Here is a 22,253-nt window from a genome sequence, read left to right on the forward strand (position 1 = left end):
ACTGTTTAAAGATAAATTAATATTGACAGCTAATGTACACTCTTCTACAATCAACAGTTTATTTTGTTGACAGGTGAAGAAAAACAAATGCATTTACAAAATAATTCTGGATCAGGGGCAAAATAACATCGTAATACCATAGTGTTAACTTAAAGAAACACAAGTACCTCTTGACGGCATTTCTTCAATTTGATTCCAAAAATGTAGTACAAACAACCACAACAAGCTAGTATTTCTCACATCAATCCATTTTAGACAGAGTCAATAATGCCTATGTTGGTTCTCAAGGAGCAATTCCCTGAAAAGTGCTTGTCTACAGGTTTCCATTTGACGGGGATAAAAAAATAAAATACTGAATAATGGTCGGTTAAGTGCTTCCTTAAGTTGCAGAAATGTTCTGGTGATCTGGAACAGCAGAAGACAAAGTCTTTAATGTAAGCGCATGCCAAATCCTGGTTTCTCCCAGCCTTCTGCTTCGTTAAGGATCACAACATTTTACATTTATGCATTTGGCAGACGCTTTTATCCAAAGCAACTTACAGTGCATTCAGGGCTATACATTTTTTTTTACCATGTGTGTTCCCTGGGGAATCAAACCCACAACCTTTTGTGCATCTAACGCAATGCTCTACCACTGAGCCACAGGAACACAAACAAGGAGGATGCCGACAAACACACTCACTTGCACACACACTCCAGACATAAATGTACACAAAAAGTCCCTTTAAGAAGAAGAGGTGATATTCCCAGAAGACACTACGGTTTCCCTGGGCGAGTATTCGGGCTCGTCCTTATTAGGGTGAGAGGAGTTGTCCGACTTGCTCCTGCTGAACTCGGCGCCCATGATGGGCCTGGAGAACTTCCCCGCCGCTTGGTCGCAGACGCCGCAGTTGAGCATCTTGATGAAGGCCCGGCGCATCTCGTTGCTGGTCAGGGTGTAGATCAGAGGGTTCATGGCGGAGTTGAGCACGGCCAGAGCCAGGAACCACTCAGCCTTGTAGAGGATCGGGCAAGTGCGGATCTGGCAGGCCACATCAAGCAGAAGCAGGATGAAGAGCGGCGCCCAACACGCGATGAAGCAGCTCAACACGATGATGACGGTCTTCAGGAGGGCCATGGACTTCTCCGAACTCTTGTTGCTGCAGCGGCCATTGGCGACCTTGCGGAAGACCAGCTTGCGGCTCCGCGTGCGGACCAGGGCGTAGATGCGGGCATACAGGATGACAATGGCCATGAGGATGACACTGAATACGGTGGTGCAGAAGAGGATGTAGGTCTTGTGGTAGAGTGGCAAAACTGTGGAGCAGTTGTTCATGCTCTCAATGCAGTTCCAACCCATGATTGGTAAACCGCCCAAGATGGCAGCGATGAACCACACAGTGCTGATGAGCATGAAGACACGGCACGTCTTACCATTGTTGTGAAGCTTCATCTTCAAGCATGGTCAGGTGTCGCTCAATAGCAATGGCCAAGAGAACTGAAACACTGAAGCGGCCAGAGCCACAAACATACTCCCTTCCCTGAAGAACCACTGCATGGGGTCAAACCTATACGTGTTGGCTCCCGACAGCAAGAGTGTTTCGCAGTGTTACACCACCCCGGCCAGCAAGTCTGACAAGGCCAAGTTCCCGATGAAGTAGTACATGGGCTTGGTGGAACTTCTTGGTCCTCCAAAGGGTAAGGAGAACCAGAACATTTTCCAGGATTATAAGAGCAGCACACGATGATGAAACCCAACAGAGTCCGCACTGAGTCCCGGGTCCTTGTCATCAACCTTGCGAAATTTCCAGTGAAGTTTGTAGTGTCTAGCGATTAGGTATCCATGGTTTGTACTGGCTTGAAATCCAAAGTGCAACCCACCAAAGGCCACAGAGGGGTGCGGTGGATTTGGGAAGCTGGGTAATCCAGTTCTCTTCTTAGTATGATGTCATGTAAGCAAGGTTTTCTCACGTCAGGTTAAAAATCCTTAGAGAGGACGAATGTGGTCCACAAATCCAACAACTGCATCATGAAAACGCTAGAAGAAATAAATAGCCGTATATTTAGAAACTGCATATTGTTATAATAGCACATTATTAGTTTTATGTGATTATGGAAAAAACACATAAACACAGCTTCATTGGAAACAAGTTTAATTTAAAAAAGTGGGAAAACATTTAGAAAACCAAAATCTCAAAACGAGGTGTGGAGTATGAGTAATTTAATAATCCAAAAGCGAAGCGTCTATACATGAAATCTTCTGGTTAAAAAGTTTCAGACCCAACCAGAACACAGCAAAAATGCGATAAATAGTTTTTAAATAATCCTGATAAAATATTCCGTTATATGTGCTACTGGAATTGTCGGTGTTCTTTCTTAATACGAATCTAATCAATGTCAAATTCCGTCAATGACATTTATTTATTAATATATATATATTATATAGCTATATATATATATATATATAATATATATATATATATATATATACAAAACTGATTTAAACTTACTTTTAATTTTCTTTTTTTGTTATATATATATATATAACTAGATGAGAGAGAGAGAGGAGAGAGAGAGAGAGGGAGAGAGATGAGAGGAGAGAGAGAGAGAGAGCCTATATAAGTTTAAAATAATAGGCTACTAATAATAATAATAATAATAATAATAATTGTTGAACCCAAAAAAACAACCAACACATTGATAGAACTGGATAAAGAATCGCGCTACATTCATACTGTCAAATTTAAATAGGGGCTATTTGCTTATTTGATTAATAGGCTATTAATATCTGTTTTGCGAATTACTAATTTCAAAACACTGTTAAATTTTATAGGAGATGACAAGAGATGCCGCAATCCCAACTAAAAAAGTCGTATTCACGATTAAAAAACTGGTCTGTTACAATTCACGCTAATATTTATAAGCCATTCGATATATTACGAACTTTATAAGTAAACCTGTAAAACTTTAGATTACTGACGGTTAAGATCGCAACGTCGGCTTGACATTCAGAAAGTTCAAGGTGGACAAGAAGAGTTTTTTCTTACCTGTAAACTCCAGACCAAAAGTCTTGACCGTTTTAATCCTGTAATATTGATGCAGTATGGACCAGATATCAAAGGTGCAGTATTTATGCATGGCTGGAGTCTCGGTAATTTTTTCTCGACTGGAAGAGAGACCCGGAATGTCTGGGAGAGCCGATTCTCTCTCTGCAGAGTTCAGCACTCAGCTTCAGGGCCCTCCCCGTTCCCTCAGTCTCATTAGCTCTCTTATTATTTCACAGCATCCACAGCTCTTTCAAAGACATGCCAAAGCAATATGCTGGAACACAGACTGGCCACAGTTTTCCCAAACTACTGCGCTAATAATGAATGGCACAACTAATAACCTTTAACACTTCCAAAAGATAGTCATTATTAAAATAGCTTTGGAAGTTTGTCTCTGGATCTTTCCAAGATAAGATTGGATAAATTAAATAAATTAATAACCGTAAATAATTATATAATATATTATATATATATATATGTATATATATAATATATATTTAATCATTGTGTACGTATGAATTAATAAATTGTGGTGTGAGTGTGTGTGTCTATAGCTATCTATATATGATATATATATATAATACACCACACACATATAATGGAATTGTAACTTACAATTATTTAAATAACTAATTTGATGATATATATATAGTACCATACATAACACAATATTTATAAGGTATATTTGTAAACTATAAATAACTACAAGTTAATATAACTATAACTAAAACTAATTTAGCAATTATTACTACACAATAAATATGGAGGTTTAAATATAAATAACGGGTACAGGTATGTGAGTTCAGTCTATAAATATTATATAATATAAAATAGATATATATATTAATAACGATTGATAACTTAATATGATAATAATAATTTCTATTATGATTATGATGATTATAATATAATTAAATCATGTTTTATGTTCAGTAAGTAGTAGATCTGATTTGTATTATGTCAACTCACATTATGCTAAATTCAGATTAACCGCCATATCCCGTGTTCTTTTGTCTCTTCCTATGGGAATGGCCAGCTGTGAGCAGCCTCAAACCCAAACAGGACGAGCTGAACTGGGTGGGATGGCTACGCATGACCGCTCAAATCTATCCCACATTGCCCTTTAATTTCAGCTCACATTAACTCACATGTGCTGCCCGGTCTGTTCAGGGTCTACGGCTTTACAGTGGCCCCCTAAAACCTCGGCAGGTCAGCGCCTGCGCCTCCCAGAGCAAAATGCCTATGTGAGGGAATTGATTGCATATGAGGGATTTCTACCTCAAGGAATATCTTCATAGCTGGATAGTCCGTTAGGAGGTTTGCATATTATGATGGTGATATAGTGACTTCAGATAGTATTAAGCCACACATAACTCTTTGTTCATCCATCAGCATTAAATCTCGATAATCCATTCTTTCTACGTGCAGTTGGTCGGAGGTGTGGCAGGGCATGAGGTTGCAAAAATAAAAGACAAGAGGTTGTGATCTCTCTGCCAGGATCACCTTCATTTGGGACCAAAGTAGCATTGACTCCACATAGCTGCTGACGGTCTGTTCTAGGTCTATGGCTGTTCAAGTACTCACCCCCAAAACCTCGATGTGCGGGGCTGCTTTGAAGAAAGCACCCGAGAGTAAAGGACTCGTCCGAGCAAGATGACTCTGTTGAGGGAGCAAGTGCTTTGAGGTCATGCAGGGAGTCTATCCTCCAATGGTTAATGCTTTACTCGTCCTTGCATAGGAGTGCTTTCAGTTCAGTTCTAGTGGTTGCGTAATAGGCGAGTCATATTTCTGATTGTTGAATGAAAAGTGACTTCCCGATACAGTGGTAGAGTCACACTAACTTGCTTTGTTCATCAATCAGCATAAAGATCGCGGATCATCCCTTCGTCTACGGCAGTTGAGTTGGCTGTGCTGGCAGGGCACTACTGAGGTTGCCACAAAATAAAGACAATGCGGTTTGTGATCTCTATGCATGATAACTTCATTGTGGACAAAACAGATTACAATAGTTATTTATTAAGATAACATATGACGATGACGTCGTTACGTACTCACAGCACCATCATGTCTCGTGTTTGTGGGTACCAGGCAGTTCTGAGTGGTTTGCTCGGGTGTTGCTTGGAGGTTGAAAGTGTGGTTTTAGAGTGTACTGGCCGTGTTGCTGTGGCGTTCGGTAGTGCTCTGTGTTGTTAGGTGGCTACTTGGTTTGGGGTGGTTGGTAGGGGTGTAAGGGTTCGTCACCCAAATATGAAAAATTCTGTCTATTAATTACGCTTTTGGTGATCAATTTTCTACCACGAGCGAACGGTCTCGTGGGGTGGTTGCTAGGGTAGTGCAGGCAGTGCTAGGGTGTTTTAGGGGTTGTCATTGTGTTTCTATGTGTTCAGTCAGAAATTCTTAAAGACACATGCTCAAGAGCCGATTGTTCTTTTGTTCAAACCACTTTTCAACAGAGCAGTTCGAGAGAGCAAGGCTGCAGAGGGGTTAAAGGTCACACACCCAGGCTGCTGTGAGAATCCCTGCAGCTGTATATTTTTTCAGGGGGGCGGACTGCAGGGGTGGGAAGAGGACAAAGTTGAAGATGGAGCACTCATTTGTAATGGTGTTTCTCTGATCTCACTCTATGGTACTGTTTCACAGCCGCCTCAGAGAAAGCCAACAGTAGTCCCATTGGGGGTGTGTCTTCTAAGGAAAGGTTCTATCATAACATATTTCTGAGCACCGAATGCGGACACGTGGTGTGTATTGAAGTTATACAACATTCACATAGAAAGATCTTGACATTTGTTTCTTTCCTCTTCCCAGCCTTTCACCTAACATTGCCATGTGTTTCCTGTCAATTCCGTGGCTCAATTCGTTCCCATTCCAATAACCGCAGATGATTGTTCGGTCAACGGAGGTAACAGCATACACGTCAGTATGAATTCACCCGTCACTTTCCTCAAAATAAGTCTGGATTAAAAACACGGCCACCAAACAAATCCATTCAACCTTCCTATGCAAAAATACAACAACCAACAAACAAAAAAGCATTTATCTGTACCTATGGACAGACGAAACAGGAGGGTTTTTAAACAGTAAAAACGTGTAGCTCATATTTTTTAAAACCTTGGAGACATTCTTTTTGCTGTACAAAATTGGGAATTTGAGACGTGTCGACTTTCTTTATTTATGTACTGCTGTTTAAATCTAGTAGTTATATCTAATCTATATATATATCACACCCCCTATAACTCCACGTCATATATGTATAACCTACGCATATCTATATATATTATCATATAATATCACTATCATATATACAGAAGTAGAATTTTAAGAATGTCTAAGGACATTATGGGAACGAAAAAGGTCTGCAATAGTCCATAGGAAGAAGTATTTTGAATTATAAATGTATCCGATTAAATTAATCCATCATCTCTTATTACGATACCCACAGATTCGACTATTAATCACGTACTCTTATAATAAATAACCAGTAATAAGGTATAATTTCAACAATGATAAAGCCAATAATTTAATATTACGTGTTCTACTCACAAAACAGCCCCTAGGCAATCCATAAAAAATGTAAACCGTCAAGTAACAAATGGTCTATATTGAGTATTTAATTCAGGCTATTATTGTTAAAAATATATAATAAATGTCTAAATCATTGACTTTATTATAAACCCTGTTTAATGATAATAAGAACAACTAAACTTTTAAATAATATAATAACAAACATTCGCATTTAAATAGTTGCAAATAAAAATTAATAAAAAAAACAAAAAAAAAAGTATATATCTAGTATGTTTTACTAATTCTTTAATAAACATACAACCTTCCATAATACACGATTTAAATTTGAACGTGTATATTAATTAGTGAGATTATCAACAACAACCACCACATTTACCTAATAGATAATGAAGAAGTTTATTTAATACATGGATTAATACATTTTAATTAACATTTTCTAGCATTTTCAATTATTTATTATAATATATAATAAAGTGTTCGAAATCAAGTAATTTTAAAAAAATATTTTATTAAACCGACATTTAAACATAAGAGTTAATTAGGATTTCATGATATTAATTCATTTAAATAAGCAAGAGTAAAATTAAATACAGCCTGCCTGTTATAGAGTCATGTCTTGACTAGTACCTTCCAGATCCATTTCTTTGAACCCGTCTGTAGGCACTTGCAGACTAAACAGTACTCGTAAACCCCTTTAAAAAGTGTTAAAACGGGTGCCCTTCCAGGCTGGGGTAATAAAATGCTGTAAATTTGTACTCACGACATTAAATTGACCTCATCAAGCACTCCTAGGAATAGGATCTTGGCAAATCAATAAATGACAAACAATGAATCGAAAGGCTACAAGCTAGCCAACACCACACACACACAGGATGCGATTGCTATTTTAACAAGGGCCAGGGGTTTTACGCCACGGCCGGACATGATCTAGCTGACAAATGTGGGAAAAGTGACTGATAAAGAAATGCGGCACAAATCATCTCTTCTTTCAGTTACGCACAATTGTTTGAAATGTAGATAGGAAAATTAAACGGTTGCAAACATCCAGATCAGCAAGGTCGACCCATGAGAGAGAAACCATTGGCTTCTATTTGCATCCAGCAATTAGTGTGCTTGATATGCTGTTCAGATATATGCCCTCAAAAAATAAAGTAAAAAGAAAAGAAAGTGCCAAAAAAACAAGTAAAATAACTAAAACAAGCTAAACTATATTATAAATAAAACGCTACTACAATAAAAGGAAAAACAAAATAAACAAAAATAACTACTTTATTCAAACAATTTTGTCCTCCGCTTGGATACAGCTCAGGGTTACAAAACTGGGCGCTACACTGGATGTGGAGAGACACAGAGGAGAAAGATTGTTGAGGGTGTGTAAAACAGTGCTTTTTTTATTTTTTTGTTAGTTTTTTTTGATTTTTATTCACGTACAAAAAGTATGGTCATCTCTTTCATACTGTTACGGTTGAACACTGATGTCAGCTCGATGAGTATGTGATCAATGCTTTTCATAATTTCCTGGACCTTGACACTGTTATTTATTTGGAGGAACAGTCACACCACGCCTCCGTGTTTTCATCCAAAATATCTTTTTGGGGTGGGAGTATCCCTTTAAACCTTGAGTTTCATCCGCTAAAGCTGAGACAGGACAGACACTCATAGCAACATAATTGACTGATACAGCGGTTCGTACAAGCCTGCGGGACACACAGTTACCATTTTTCCCTTCTCACGTTCAACACTTGCTGTGTAATTCCTCAACAGTAATTAGTTTCCACGTGCCCAGCGGGAACCGGCGGAGGACTATTTCCCCAAATAATGATGTTTCTCGTCCCTTTTCTGGTGGAGGTTCAATGGGGCAAGACAATAGACATCTATTCAATGCATGGCACGATGTTTGCAACAAATATATTTGATGTAACATTATGGACTTCTTTTTATGTTTGTTGCAAAAAGGTGAAAAAAACTTATGTTCTAGTCAACAGCGTCAAGATGCTTTGCAGTATTCTCTATGTATATTAATTTCATCACATTTGTGTATATACTTTTTTAAATATTACGCTTGTGAAAGTGTTTTCAGGATTTAACACTTAAACCTCAAGAAACACTTGTATATAATGTGTATATTATAAGGATCTCATTATATACTTATTATTTTCATAATTTTTTGACAATTTAAAAAAAAAATTTTGTAATACAGAAAGCTTTTCAGTATTCAATTTAGTTAGCAAAGTCAGAATAATAAATGTTTTTTTTCAAATAAAATTCAAAGTCATAGTTATTACAAAAAATTCAAAATCATAATAATTAAAATATATTCAGGCATTAGGTGTAGTTTAAGTGTAACAGAAATAATAATAATATAGTGGTATTTATATAGACACACAAACATATATATATAATATATTTATTTGTGTTTTTTATGAAATCTAATATTTAGCTTTGTTACATATACTTTTACACATTTAAAAAAAATATATTACATCAATATATATTAATTCATCAAGAAAGACAATAATTCTTTTTTTAACTTATAAAAATTAACCACATTTTTTGATTTGGTATAAAAATTTAATACAAAAATTACTAGGTAACTGATATTGATGATTTTTATGAGTTAAAATAAAATAAAACATTTACTCATCACATGGACTTACATATTAATATATAAAACAAATCATATACTATTTCAAACAAAATGTAGAAATTTGAAATATATTTCTTAAAAAAGCATGTTTAAATGAAGACCATAACTATTTACTCTTGACCAAGCTCTAACCCCTGAGTGGTGGGTGGAAAGCAGCAAACTCCATGTTGGTGTTCACTTAACAGTGATCAGCACAAACACACGGAGCAAAGAGGGCCAGAGGAAGTAAAAAAAACAAGCGTGGAGCCCAGAGTCTAGAAAGCCACCCGCCTGCTCTTTTGTTGTCCAGCCGCAGTCGTGATTCAGCTCAGGGTCTAAGCCTTTCTGCCTACCTGTTTATTACAGAGGCTTTGGAATGATATCTGAAACAATAGAAGACTTTGTGTTTTAAGCACAGGACGAAACACACATGCATCACACACACAATGATTTCGGCCAGTGTTTTATGTAAGAAGATATTGGAAGCCGGTCATTAAAAGCAGGGTAAAATAAAAGCCACTTCTTATATGCTGACCATTGACCTACAGCTTCTATCCATTCTCTTCAAATCCAAAACTTGAGCTCCAGTTCAGCCACAACAGAAAACTCACGTAATTTCGACCAACGGGACAAAAACCAAAGGTAACCAGTCGTCCGCACCTTACATCAGCTAGATCTTTGTTGGTCCACTTATTCTGGTCATTTTGAAGGCCTCATCTCTATGCCATTTGACCAGACAGAGATGCTTGCTATGATGGCCAGAATAGATGACCTATACAACTAACACTAAAGTAAAAAAAGACAACAGAAAAAAGCACAAAAAAAAAAAACAAGTAAAAAAATAAATAAAGCCCATCAGACGCAGAAAAAAAAAATATATAAATAACTAACAAGTAATACATCAAAAAAGGACACAATACCAAAAAGAAAAATAATATAATAATAAATAAACAAATAAGTCCGTTTCATAATGACTTGATTACGAAGAAAGCTGGAAAAAAGAAAATAATATTAAAAACAAAAAAAAAAAACAAAATAACTAAAAAAAGAGAAAAAATCAAAATCAATACTAATCAAAAGACCTAATAGATAGAATAGAAAGAATAAAACAAGCTTGAACAAACATAAGATAAAAACAAAATAAGATAAAACCCAACTATGCATAAATAGATACCGAAAATAAACAATACAATAACATATGAAAAACACTAAAAAGAAATTAAAAAAAGCCTTACATAAATAAATCGATACGATCAAAGTTTCAACAAGTGTAACCAATAACATGAATCCCTAAATATAAAATTACTTACATAAAATCCAGTATCTCATAAAAATTCAAGACACTATAAGAAAACAAACCCAGCAACAAATAAAGCCAATAGACAAGATTGACCTTGGACTATCCACTTGATGATTGATGTTGCCCCACTTTGTTCTCACCCACCTGTACTCAAGGATGCTCCGCCCATCTTAAAGACGGACGCCTGTGCCACCGGGCTTAGTGCCAGATCGTAGCGCCCGTCCTCACATTGCCGGCGCTCCATACCCTACGCTACGTTTGCAACAGCGGGCTGCGACAGCAGCACGCGCCTGAGCCTATGCATTCTAGCAGAACTCGACAGCCACACGTCATCCCGTCACCGCCCAGCCGTCTCGGTGCCGTGCAAAACTGCCACTGTCGGGTAAACATAATCAATCGGCAAGCGTATCCCACAGCGTGCGCCTACTCCCATGATAGTCCCAACGTCTGAGAGGCCACGTCCGACCTTAGTATGTACGCGCCACATACCATAGCCTAACTGTTATGCTACACGCATGTGAAAATTGCAGACAAGTTAGTGTGGGTCTGTACTGACACGGAGTGCGGTTCTCAAGACGCACAGCGACTGACTGAAGGCCATTTTCTTACAGTAGATCTCAAGGTGAGAGTGCCTAAGGCGCCGCTCCACCGGAGTGGTTAAGTAGCCTGGCTGCAGCATGCGAGACGAAGGGCGAGAACTTTACGCGGAGTCCAACACGCGCGTTCTTCCTCCCATGTCGCAACCTCCTGTGTCGACTCCCCCCAGTATCCCTTATGAATATGCCAGTGGTCACGTGGTCGCCTGTTCGTGCTTGGATATACTAGAACTTCTTAGCAATTAGAGGTTCAATGACTTTTACAGTGTATATCAACGGAAAAGATCACATGTTATAAAGTCATTAAAGTCTAATTAAAACACCTAGAGGCGCCAGCAAGTTTTATGAAATGTCACTCACCGTTATATTATACCCTATAATGAAGTCTAACTGAATTCTGAAATATCATTATTGTTGTAAATTCTGTCAATTTGTCTCTGTTGACTAATTTTACAATATATGTAAAAACATTACTGCTTAAAGGTGGGTGGTGCAGTCTAGTACGCCGCGAATAAAAATAATATCCAGTACTAACGATTTTAATTTTTACTGCACATAGGTGACAGTCACGTATACAGTTAAGACGCTATATCATAAACCTAGAGACGGACCACTACAACGCTTAATGTCACAGAGACAACTCAGAGACAGATCCATCTTGTGAACGTACCTCTTCCAAGGGAACACATTCAGAACAAGACACGGACAACCAGATGAAGTCCCTTGCTCACACGTTCGCTCGCGATGCAGTCCAGGACTTGAAATGCCACAACCCGTGCATACGAGTCACAATTCACTCTGGGACCAGAGCGGAGAAACGGGGCACCCCGTGTAGGAGTCTAATTGCTCCCGTGTTGTTTTCAGCCAATTACGTCCACAGCTCTCTATTGGAAGAAAATCTGAATGAGACGTGGACAATTGACTGTCCCCCCACTGTACTTGTTGAATAAGCACTACGATAACTGCCTGTAAAGCAAATGGTGTGGTCGTAGAAAATCTTGACTTTATTACCAGAAACTATATATAAATAAAGGTGACTGACTTGACATTATTTCAGAAAGTAAATATGGATGAGTTAATTGTTAAATATTTTTAAGTCCACAAACAAAACAAAAAGCAATTTTTACTTAAAATAAAATTAAGAAAAATAAAATTCAAAACATCTAGGATATTCCAGGATATTCAGAGTTGGTTTGCTAATGTTGGTTGCTATATGTGTTGAACTTGATATACCGAGTTATTGTATATTGTATTGTAATAAAGTTTTCAAAGAGATTGTTAAACATTACTTTAAAAAATAAGAGGCTGTGGCAACATCACTGGACATTTAAAAGACAGAGCAAAGCAACGATGACACTTTTAATGAAATATTATCCCATTACACAATCTATTAGTAAACTAGGGATGTTTATGTTAATTTTATACATAAAATGAAACATGAAATAAATAAATAAAATTATATATATAAAATACATGTTTTTCCTTTGTCTGGCAGGCAAAAAAACTGTAGATCCACAAGGCATGACTCTCTTCTCCATTTCATCTTCAAGTACTGAAGTTTATAGTGATTTTTAGTAGTACATGTACCAGTGATGCTTGTCATTACTAAACACCCTATGAATAAAACATTATTAAGGCCTTTATATGAATCTGTTTTGCATTAACATAGTAAAACTATCCCTTAAACTTTGAGAAACTCCACGAGAATGACAAAACTCTGCCACAACACTGCGACACACCACACACACACCGATATTATAGCTATACATACACACTCCTTCACAGTGACTCTCAAGATTCGGTTCCCATTGATATTGTCACCATCTCCTTCCCACTCTTTCCCTTCCCTCCATGACTCATTTTCTTACACATATCTGTCTCTTGCACAGCTCCAATTGATTATATTCCCGCCACACTTCTGGAGGTGTATAAACACAACATCCATTTCTACAGCAGCGGGCTGTCTCACAGTGCGTTTATCACGGCCGTGCTGCTGGAAGATAGTGGAGGGAAAACATACGCCCTAACTGGGACGGGGGATGCTGACCAACGTTCAAACGTCGCCATCTGAACCATGGGTTAGTCTCTAAAACTGTATAATCTCAAAAACCACACATGAGGACACATGAGGACATAACCAACTGATTAATATTTCATGCTGTAATCTGAGCTCATTGCTAATGTCCCAGACTCAGTGCCCTGACGCATGATATTGACTATTATCAGAGGCTTAAAGTTTCTAAGATAATAAATAGTTTTACATTAATGAAAATCTCATTTTATCAAGAATTGGACTGATTATATATAGATATGTGTGTGTGTGTGTGTATATACACATACACAAATTACAAAAATTGTCCTTCTACTATTCTAATCAACAGCCTAGTCGAAATCAAAAAACATAAATTGAGCCGAAATCTCATTAATTTAAATCTCACAAAACAGCCATTTCTCAACCGATTGTCTATTCCTGCAGATTGAGCTTAGATAATGACCTCCTAAATCATCCCTGCCGAGATGCTAAAGCTTTCCTTTAGTCACAGATGTGCTTCTTGCATCTAGTGATCTCCTTTTACCCTGCTCCAATATTATAACTCGTAACAAGCCTGCATCTTCATCTTCAAGTCCATTTGTACACTAAAACGCAACAGTGTTTCCATTATAATTCCATGAGAACTGAATTCTTGAGTCGTTGCACATTAAAAGGATACCTGTGTCCAGGATGCAAGTAGATTACTAAACGCATTACTCACAGCTGTAATGGACCTTGTTGTTGAAGGACTGGCTCTTATTTCCATTCTGGTTTCCTACATTTGGTTTCCTTTGGTATAATCCCAGCATAACAAACCCAACACAAAAAGCCAGGGCCCTGTCCCATCATGATAACAGGCGGGCTAGTGCCATATACCAGGTGGACGAGGGTTCACATCCCGGGAATATCCAAAAGTAAACTTTGGAGTAACTACATGCTTCTAAAAATTCCATATGCATCCTTCCCATAAACTGACTATGAATATTTTTACTATGTATAAGATGGTAATTATAGCTTCAATTACATGAACTATGTAAATGTCGAGTATGGAAATCAAACCCATGACCTTGGCATTGCTAGTCCAAAGCTCTATAAATTGAGCTAAAGAAAAACGTATCTTCATTGAAAAGGATTTGCCTTTTTTTGTTTTGGAAATATACCATGTGTGATAACTAAAAAGTGTTCATCAGGTGCATATATTTCCCAGATATGGCTCAATTATGGAATATCCATCTGCCAAGCCTGGTGTCCCCCGATCAAACAGTCCATTTCTAAGGAACCACAATTTTTGGCCCAAAACGGTCATTTTGGATGTCTGACTGCTCCTATAAATCTGATACCACAAGTAATTATATGCTTATGAAAACCAAAGCCTCATGGCTAATACTCAAACTGTAGATGAAATAAAAACAGAATAAATATATTACAGACTTTTCAATACAGGACCAAAAGGGCATTTAAACTACAATTCTCTAGCTGTTAGCAGATGTTGGTTAGAACAAACAAACAGAACTAAGTAATAATTTCACCGGTGTTGTTTTGATAAATGTTTCATTAATTAGATGCCAGCGGCCATGATACAGCACTTAAAACAGATAATACAGAGATAATTTACATATTTTTGACATTTGTTTGAGTGGAAAGCGTATTATAATATGAAAGAACGCACTTGACACAAAAGCGCTTGTGTATCCAATCACCAACGCTTCAACTTGAAGCAAAAATGTCAGCGTTCACAAAACACATATGCTGTGTATGAAAGGAGCAGCGTAATCATCTATACAAAGCCATCAACGTTGCATTTACATTGCACAGAGGAGGTCTGACATACAAAGAGAACACGTCGTTGTTTGTATGAGGCACACCAGGAGGGTTTCCTGCAGATTAATATAGGAGGGCTTGCGAACAAAGAAACGCAACTGATTCAGTTCCCGGGAAAACTTTAGTTTAGTCGTGGTTTTTCATACTAATCTGATGTTGCATATGGGCAAAAAAAAAAACCACTTTCATCCTACTTGTTTATTTAGGGCTAATCTCGGTGGCACCAGCCCATCACAATGTTATTTCAGTTGATTAATGGAATTTAATTTAAATCGCTGCATAATCAATGATTGTCTAAAATGATTAATCAGCCACACTCCAACAGGATGCAGGCACACGGCCAGATGTACGGCATCTTCATCTGTCCCCGACATCATTATTGAATCGCATCCGTCTGTCATCGTTAGTAGTGACTGCACTGACAAACGAGCTGATAACCGATTACGGGACAGCTTGCTTCAAGAAGCGTCGATGCTTCAAACATGATTCTGCTTGTCCGCATCTGAGTGGATACAGAATCATTCCACCCAGACTTTTTTAGAATTAACCTATGTCCGAAACTGCATACTGTCTATAGGTAGACCTACTATATTTTGGTTTTGAAAACTTACTTCGTTATCGTTATAAAAGTATGTTCTATACAGTACGAATATGGTAGCATGCATAGCAAAAAAAAGCATCTTATGAAGTCTACTGAAGATATAAGATATTCATCACATGTGTAATAAATGCAGTCGCATTGCAGATGCACCGGCATTGCTCTCGAGTATTCACGGATCGGATTTGACACGTCCAGTATGGCGGACGTCTTACGTATAGCAGCCTAGAGAAACAGCTGCTACTAGGGCTTCTAGCTATAGGCCTCTATCTATGGGTAGCATGAATTATTAAATTCTGACACGCTTACACCTGCATGTTGTAACCAGTGGTCCTTGCATTGCTTCATTACCATTCAAAATCCCTGTCTCCTCATGGAATAGTAAAGTGTCCATCTAATGCACAGTTAAGAATTTTAGTGGAAGTACAGTAGTAGTTAAAATAAAATTAATACCCATACATTCAATTCTATAAACAAATCACAAACTTGTAAACTGGCCTACTTGCTTTTTCTCATGAGATTTAAGTAGGAGGCTATTCTGAAGACAGTGTTATAACTATTTGTTGACCGCTAATTGAATGGATCTACTTGCTTTTTCTCATGAGATTTAGTTGCATCAAACTTGTAGGCCTATTTTGCTAAATAAAGCTGAAGTTTAATTTAATTCTGTTCAGTGAATTTTAGCTAGAAAAAAAGAAAAAACTAGCTAAGCGATTGCTCATAATACTCCACACGATTAAATTTCAATGTAATATGCGGAAGACTTCCAGATGTTCGCCAAACAGTTTCGAGTACCCATAAATCAGGCTGGTTTGAAAGTGTCCTTCTGAGTAAGCTGTGCGTGATCATATCGCTTTAACATTTTTGCAAATTTTCGCTAAGGTGACTGCTTCTTAGAGTCATCAATGGCTTTACAATATTTAATGCATTAGACAAAACTGCTTTGGACTCTTTTAAATGCCTAAACATGTCCAATTGAAGTACAATTACTGATTGAATGATGTTATAGCCAATCAATCAACACAAACACTGCTTTTTTAAGACTAAGCTTAACTTAGATGCCACTTTTATACTGCAATTATACTGTTTTGACTTTTTTTTTACAGTAATTTCATTCTAGTTTTTCTAGTCTGGGCAACTCTTCCAGCAACTGTAGGACCCAACAGCCACTACGTCTATTAATAACGCTGAAACTCTCAAGGGGGAAAGAAACAGAATGAAGGAAAGACAAAAAAGGGAAGATGTGGGAAGGCATGGAATGATCCCTAATATTGTGTGTGTTTGGTTATCAGAGGGCTGTGTTAGTGATGGGGCACTCAGAGTGAGGCCCTTTAGGGGGAACGGGAAACCTGAGGGGTGGCGGCGGCGTATTAAGGGATCCAACCAAGCGTGCTAAGGGAATGGAAATTGGATTTCACTGAATTGGAGCGAGCAAAAGCACACCCATAGGGAGGAGACTCCCACCCCGCTCGCTCGGATCCAGACCCTGTAATTTAGTAATGAGCTGCCCACATGGGTACAAGTGAGAACCTGTGGAACTGTGAACTGTGTAATGCATTGCATTACAATTAATCACGAGGCAAAAATGTTGATGTCTTTCTGAAGATCTGAATCATGGTTTGTGGGATGCGTTGGACCAATACGTGCATTGTAGCCCGCGCAGCGCTGAAGGACATTTGGAGATGTCTGACGTGTATTGGGACTCTGAAGTCATCTATAGATAGTTCCCATCAGCTGCCCCAATGGCTATTGACAGAGGACAAATAGCTTAGTTATGCCTCTAAATGGACATTTCCTGGAGACCCTCCCTAAAAAAAACAGCAGAGAAGCAACTTTTCTTTATTTTTCTGCCCAAGTTCCTTTTTTCTTAAGAGGACATAAATAGAGAGTCGAGAAAGTAAGATATATGAGAAGAAAGGCTGTGAGTAATGGTGGTGAAAAGCATAAGGCTGAATTGAATCTTCCTCTTCATCTGATGTCCTTTTTTCCTGTCCTCACAGAAGTAAACCTACAAAAGAACAGATGATTATGTCACACAGAAAGACTGATTCACAGGTGTATTTTTAACTCATATGACCAATAGTTGGAAGTATAACTCTTATTAAAACTTTTTATAACAAAAACCCCTACCTAAATACAAATGAATAAATAAATAAAACAATTGCATTATGCCATAGCTATTATCAAGCCTTGATATGTAAAATATGAATATAAATACATAAATATAAAATAGTATAAATAACAATTTTATTGGCATATTGCTATGAGACCTTTATAAATAAAAAAAATAAATAAAAATTATAGCCTTTATAATAAATACTTAACATGCCATAAATAATTGTATTGGTATACAAAATTATATAAACCTCCCTATAAAAAATCTCAAAAATAAAGGAAACAAATAACATAAATAAACTAATCAACACAATTGTATAGGTATATAACTACTAGTAATCCTTTAAAACAAACAAACAGAACTGATTGTTGTACTGGTATATAACTATAATTAACACCTAAATAAATAAACTATTGGTAATATATAATTATATCGTTATATATAAAATGTATTAAAAATAAATACTACTCAATGTTTCTCAATGTTTCTCAATGTAATGTACAAATAGACCAGCCTTGTAATCAGGTGTTTTTCCCCCTAAACTATGAAATAGTGGAAAAGGGAAACATCAACGGGATGTAATCCTGGCCATTAAATGCTTGCAGAAGAGATTTTTTATCATGTATTTGTCTCTTTTTCCTGCATACCACATTAAAAAGGTCTATGTAAACAAACAGAATGGAAAACAGCCACTCAGCTGAAATCCACACTGTTAATCAAAGAAAGAGGTGAAAACAGAGAGAAGCAACAGTGCATCATTTACAAGGGAATTCTTTGGAAGAATTTAAAGAAGATTTTAATGAGAAAAGCCAGGAGCAGAACGTTTTGCATCCAAGACAGAATTCCCCTGTTTATGCCCGCCGCCTACCACCTCTGATTCTCGGATAAGACAACTGAAGTGAGAAGAAAAAAGGAAGTCATGATAATTTCACTAAAACAAATGGAAGCATAACGGATATGGAAGCTCGTAAGTGCCACAAGTGACTTTCAGCTAGAAAGTTAACATAATTATAGCCTGGGAACGGGGGTTTTTCTTGTGTGTGAATGTGCCTGTATAATCAAGCATATCAAAGGTGGAAAATCTTTCAGACAAACAAACAATAAAGAGAGAGGGGCGTGGTCAGTGAAGCATATATGTAAACATGTGATAATTAAAGCGTCTAATTAGTCATTAAAATTCAATTCGCTCTTACGACAACGGAAAGCGCTAATGAACCATGTTGAGGGTGGAAAAACAAAAGATGCATTTTCTTATAATGGTATAGAGAACAGGACAATAGTCAGTCACACATTTCTTATTCTAATTAAGTTTACCTTGATGTAAAATAACTAAAACTAAAATAAATTTAATAAAACTATATTGACAAATGTAAAAACAACTAAAAATGACAAAAACACACAACAAAGCTACTAAAACAAACTAAGCTGAAAATATAAAACAAAAAATCTAAATGTTAATAATAACTAGCATAGTAAAGCGACTTACTGTGCATTCAGGCTATACATCTTTTTAACAGTATGTGTGTTCCCTGGGAATGAACCCATGACCTTTTGCGCTAACTAACGCATGCTCTACCACTGAACCACAGGAACTAGTATAAATCTAGTATCTCAAAGATACAAAAATAACACTGGTGTAATAATGAAAATTTACTGATAAACAGATAAACATAATTTACTTAAAAAAGATTTTTCAATGAATTGATGAAAAAACTAAACTAGTACCATCTAAAACTGAAATATATATTTATAAATAATAAAATTAAAAAAAAGTGGACTGGTTCAAAGAAGGATACAAAGAATATATTTTGGTACTGAGGGCAGAGGTCTTTTTTGCATCTGAAATAAAGATCCAGGATAGTTCAGTGCAATACTGCTTCCTGTAGCAGACGTGATTGAATCACTTCTCTAAACTATTCTACACTGACTTTAACCAACTGCTTAAGTTTGCTCTAATTTAAACACATAACAGCTGTAACGAAAATCCCATTCGGAGTGAGCGGTAAACTGAACTTTCGTGTTCACTTGAATTTGACTTTGCTTTTGATTCCCATAAACAAAAGATACCATTATTTAGTTTAATACACTCTTCTGCAGGGCATCCCATGCCCGGTGTTGATTCACGCAAACAGCATAATCCATTGTTGGTTAAATCTATGTACATCCATTGCTATTTAAGTCATTCAGTGAGAGATCATAAGCAATACAAAGCAATAAACACACACACAAACACCACACACTGTAAGCAGTTAGTTATTCATTACAGTAAAGATCAATTTCATCTGTTTCTTAGTCAGCAACAGTCCCTTTAAAGATGACATCAAATCATAAACTTAAAGAACACGTATGACAATTTTTAGAACTGAAATAGGATTTTATGGATTAGTAAACTCTTTCTGTGTTATCGGTCATCAGTTTGAGATGGACACCTTCTAGTCGAGATGTATCTGAAAGTGTTCATAACAAACACAGAGGAGTTTAATCTGGAGTCGTGCTTTTGTGCGTGTCTAAGGTTTGGAACTAAATGAGGGTAAAGAAATGTATAATAAGCTACAACATGGCAAATGAACTTCAATTATATAGCATGAAAATATCATAAAAACTGAAATGATATAGAAGGTCCTGTATGAAATCGTTTGAGTGCGTCATTTCCATCGCCTCTTTTCCAGTGTCGGCTGCAGACATCAGCACATCAGTGATGTGTGTGTTGTTGATGTTTGGGAAGGCAGGGGTTAGTGGTCAGGATCCCAGACCACAATGTGCTCCTGTTACCGTAACACTGCAGCTGTTTCAGCACATAGAGGTCAAAGGAACACTCTGTACTTTTATACATACAAGTGGGCCAATCTGTCATTAGAAAATCAAAACATAATGCAATTATACACAAACACCACGAGGAGAGAGAGAGAGAGAGAGAGAGAGTGTGTGTGAGTGTGTGTGTATATGTGTGTGGTGTTGGGGTTTATGCATTGTTTTCAGTTGGATTTTGGCTTTCCTGTTCAGACCTCAAAGAAGAGGATGTTTGTTGTAAAGTGAATTTTACTGATAGCATAGCAATGCTAATTAATGCGTAAACATGCATCTTCTGCATTTTACTTTTCCATATTTCGACTTGCATTTAGTAGTTGTCTATAATTAAGTCATGTATTACTTTTATGAAACAAACTACAAACCAGGTGAAAAAAAAAAATCCCTTATATTGATTGTGGAAATCAAAAGTCAAACTGAAGGAAACCAGAAACTCTCTCAAATTTTTGATTGTGTCATTTTTTTCTAAAAAAGATAAACATGTACAGTGATGAAAGTCAAAATATTAAATGTCACAGATGTATATTTTTGAGGGGTGTAAAAATGACTAGAAACATGGCAGCATTATTATATTATTTTTACAGAGATTGTCTATAAGTAAAATCTTTGACTTTAGATATCTTTTCTGCATTATATGCCAGTGGTGACCATTCAAAAAATGGGGAAGAGGGCACTTTTTCAACATTTTTTTCTTCAATTTCTTCTTTTGCATAACTGTAACTCAAGAAGTATTGAATATCTTAAAGCCCTTTTAGAATTTGGATCTTAACAAACCTCTTTTTTTTGGCATCTTCATTTTGAAGGCTCTATCTGGTACCATTCCAGCAATATTGGAAATCTCAATATGGCTCCAGGAGGAAATTGTTAAATTGTCCCACATTTCAGTGGTCACAAAGACCAAATGTGGATCACTTTGCATTCACCTGATACATTTTCTTTTAAAGAGGAATGTCGTGAAGAACCAAATAATAATGTTGAAAACTAGAACTGCAATCTTGTTTCCCCTACATCAAAATAATTGCTGTAGAAACCTACCTGTCTGGGCCTGGGTGCCATAAATATTCTTTTTTCCCAAATTTTGCATGTCTGTAACTCAAAAGGTTTTAAAGATATCTCAATATGATTTTAGATGCAATTCCATAGCAACCACTCAGAACACCTATCAAGCAACTAGCTACACCATAGCAACCACAGAGAACACCTTAGCAACCACTTAGCAATATCACAGCAAACATTCAGAAACCTGAGCAACCACATTGCAACTTATTAGAACATCTTGACAACCACCTAGCAATGGCTCAGAACACTTTAGCATTGTAGCAAAGAGTATTGCACTGAGAAACAACAGTTCCATACCAACCTTTTAGAAAACCGTCAATCACAAGCAACGCCATAGCAACCATTCAGAAAACATTACTAGCTACACAATAGCAAACACCATAGCATCCACCCAGAGCACTATAGCATTGTGGCAAACAGTATTGCATGAGAATACTGCAATTCCAAAGCAACCACTCGCAACCATTCAGAGCACCTTAACAAGCACCTAGCTACACCATAGCAACCACCTAACACTGCCAGAGCAAACACTCCTCAGAAACCTAAGCAACTCCATTGAAACCACTAGAACTTCTTTTCTGACAACCACCTAGCAAGCAACACCATAGCAACCAAGTCAGAACACTCTAATATTGTCGCAAAGAGTATGCACAGGCAAACAATACTCACATCTTCAGAAGAAAGATACAATCTAAGTTGTGAAGTTAGTTTTTTGGCGTAAATTTCCGCAGGAATAACTATGAAGCTCA

The 22,253-nt window shown here is 37.1% G+C and overlaps 2 protein-coding genes and 1 pseudogene across 3 annotated transcripts in view; all 3 read right to left on the bottom strand.

The window, feature by feature from the left end:
• The window catches only part of LOC109047541 (protein phosphatase 1 regulatory subunit 29-like), a 905,211-nt gene that overhangs the window by 531,166 nt on the left and 351,792 nt on the right, over nt 1–22,253 (bottom strand). The gene's annotated exons all lie outside the window — the stretch shown is intronic.
• Nucleotides 1–22,253, bottom strand: part of LOC109046565 (beta-1,3-N-acetylglucosaminyltransferase manic fringe) — a 788,629-nt gene that overhangs the window by 401,404 nt on the left and 364,972 nt on the right. The window lies entirely within an intron of this gene.
• On the bottom strand, nt 541–10,718 carry LOC122134972 (annotated as a pseudogene).

This window comes from Cyprinus carpio, chromosome A22, assembly GCF_018340385.1.
Source record: "Cyprinus carpio isolate SPL01 chromosome A22, ASM1834038v1, whole genome shotgun sequence".
Classification (NCBI taxonomy): Eukaryota; Metazoa; Chordata; class Actinopteri; order Cypriniformes; family Cyprinidae; genus Cyprinus; species Cyprinus carpio.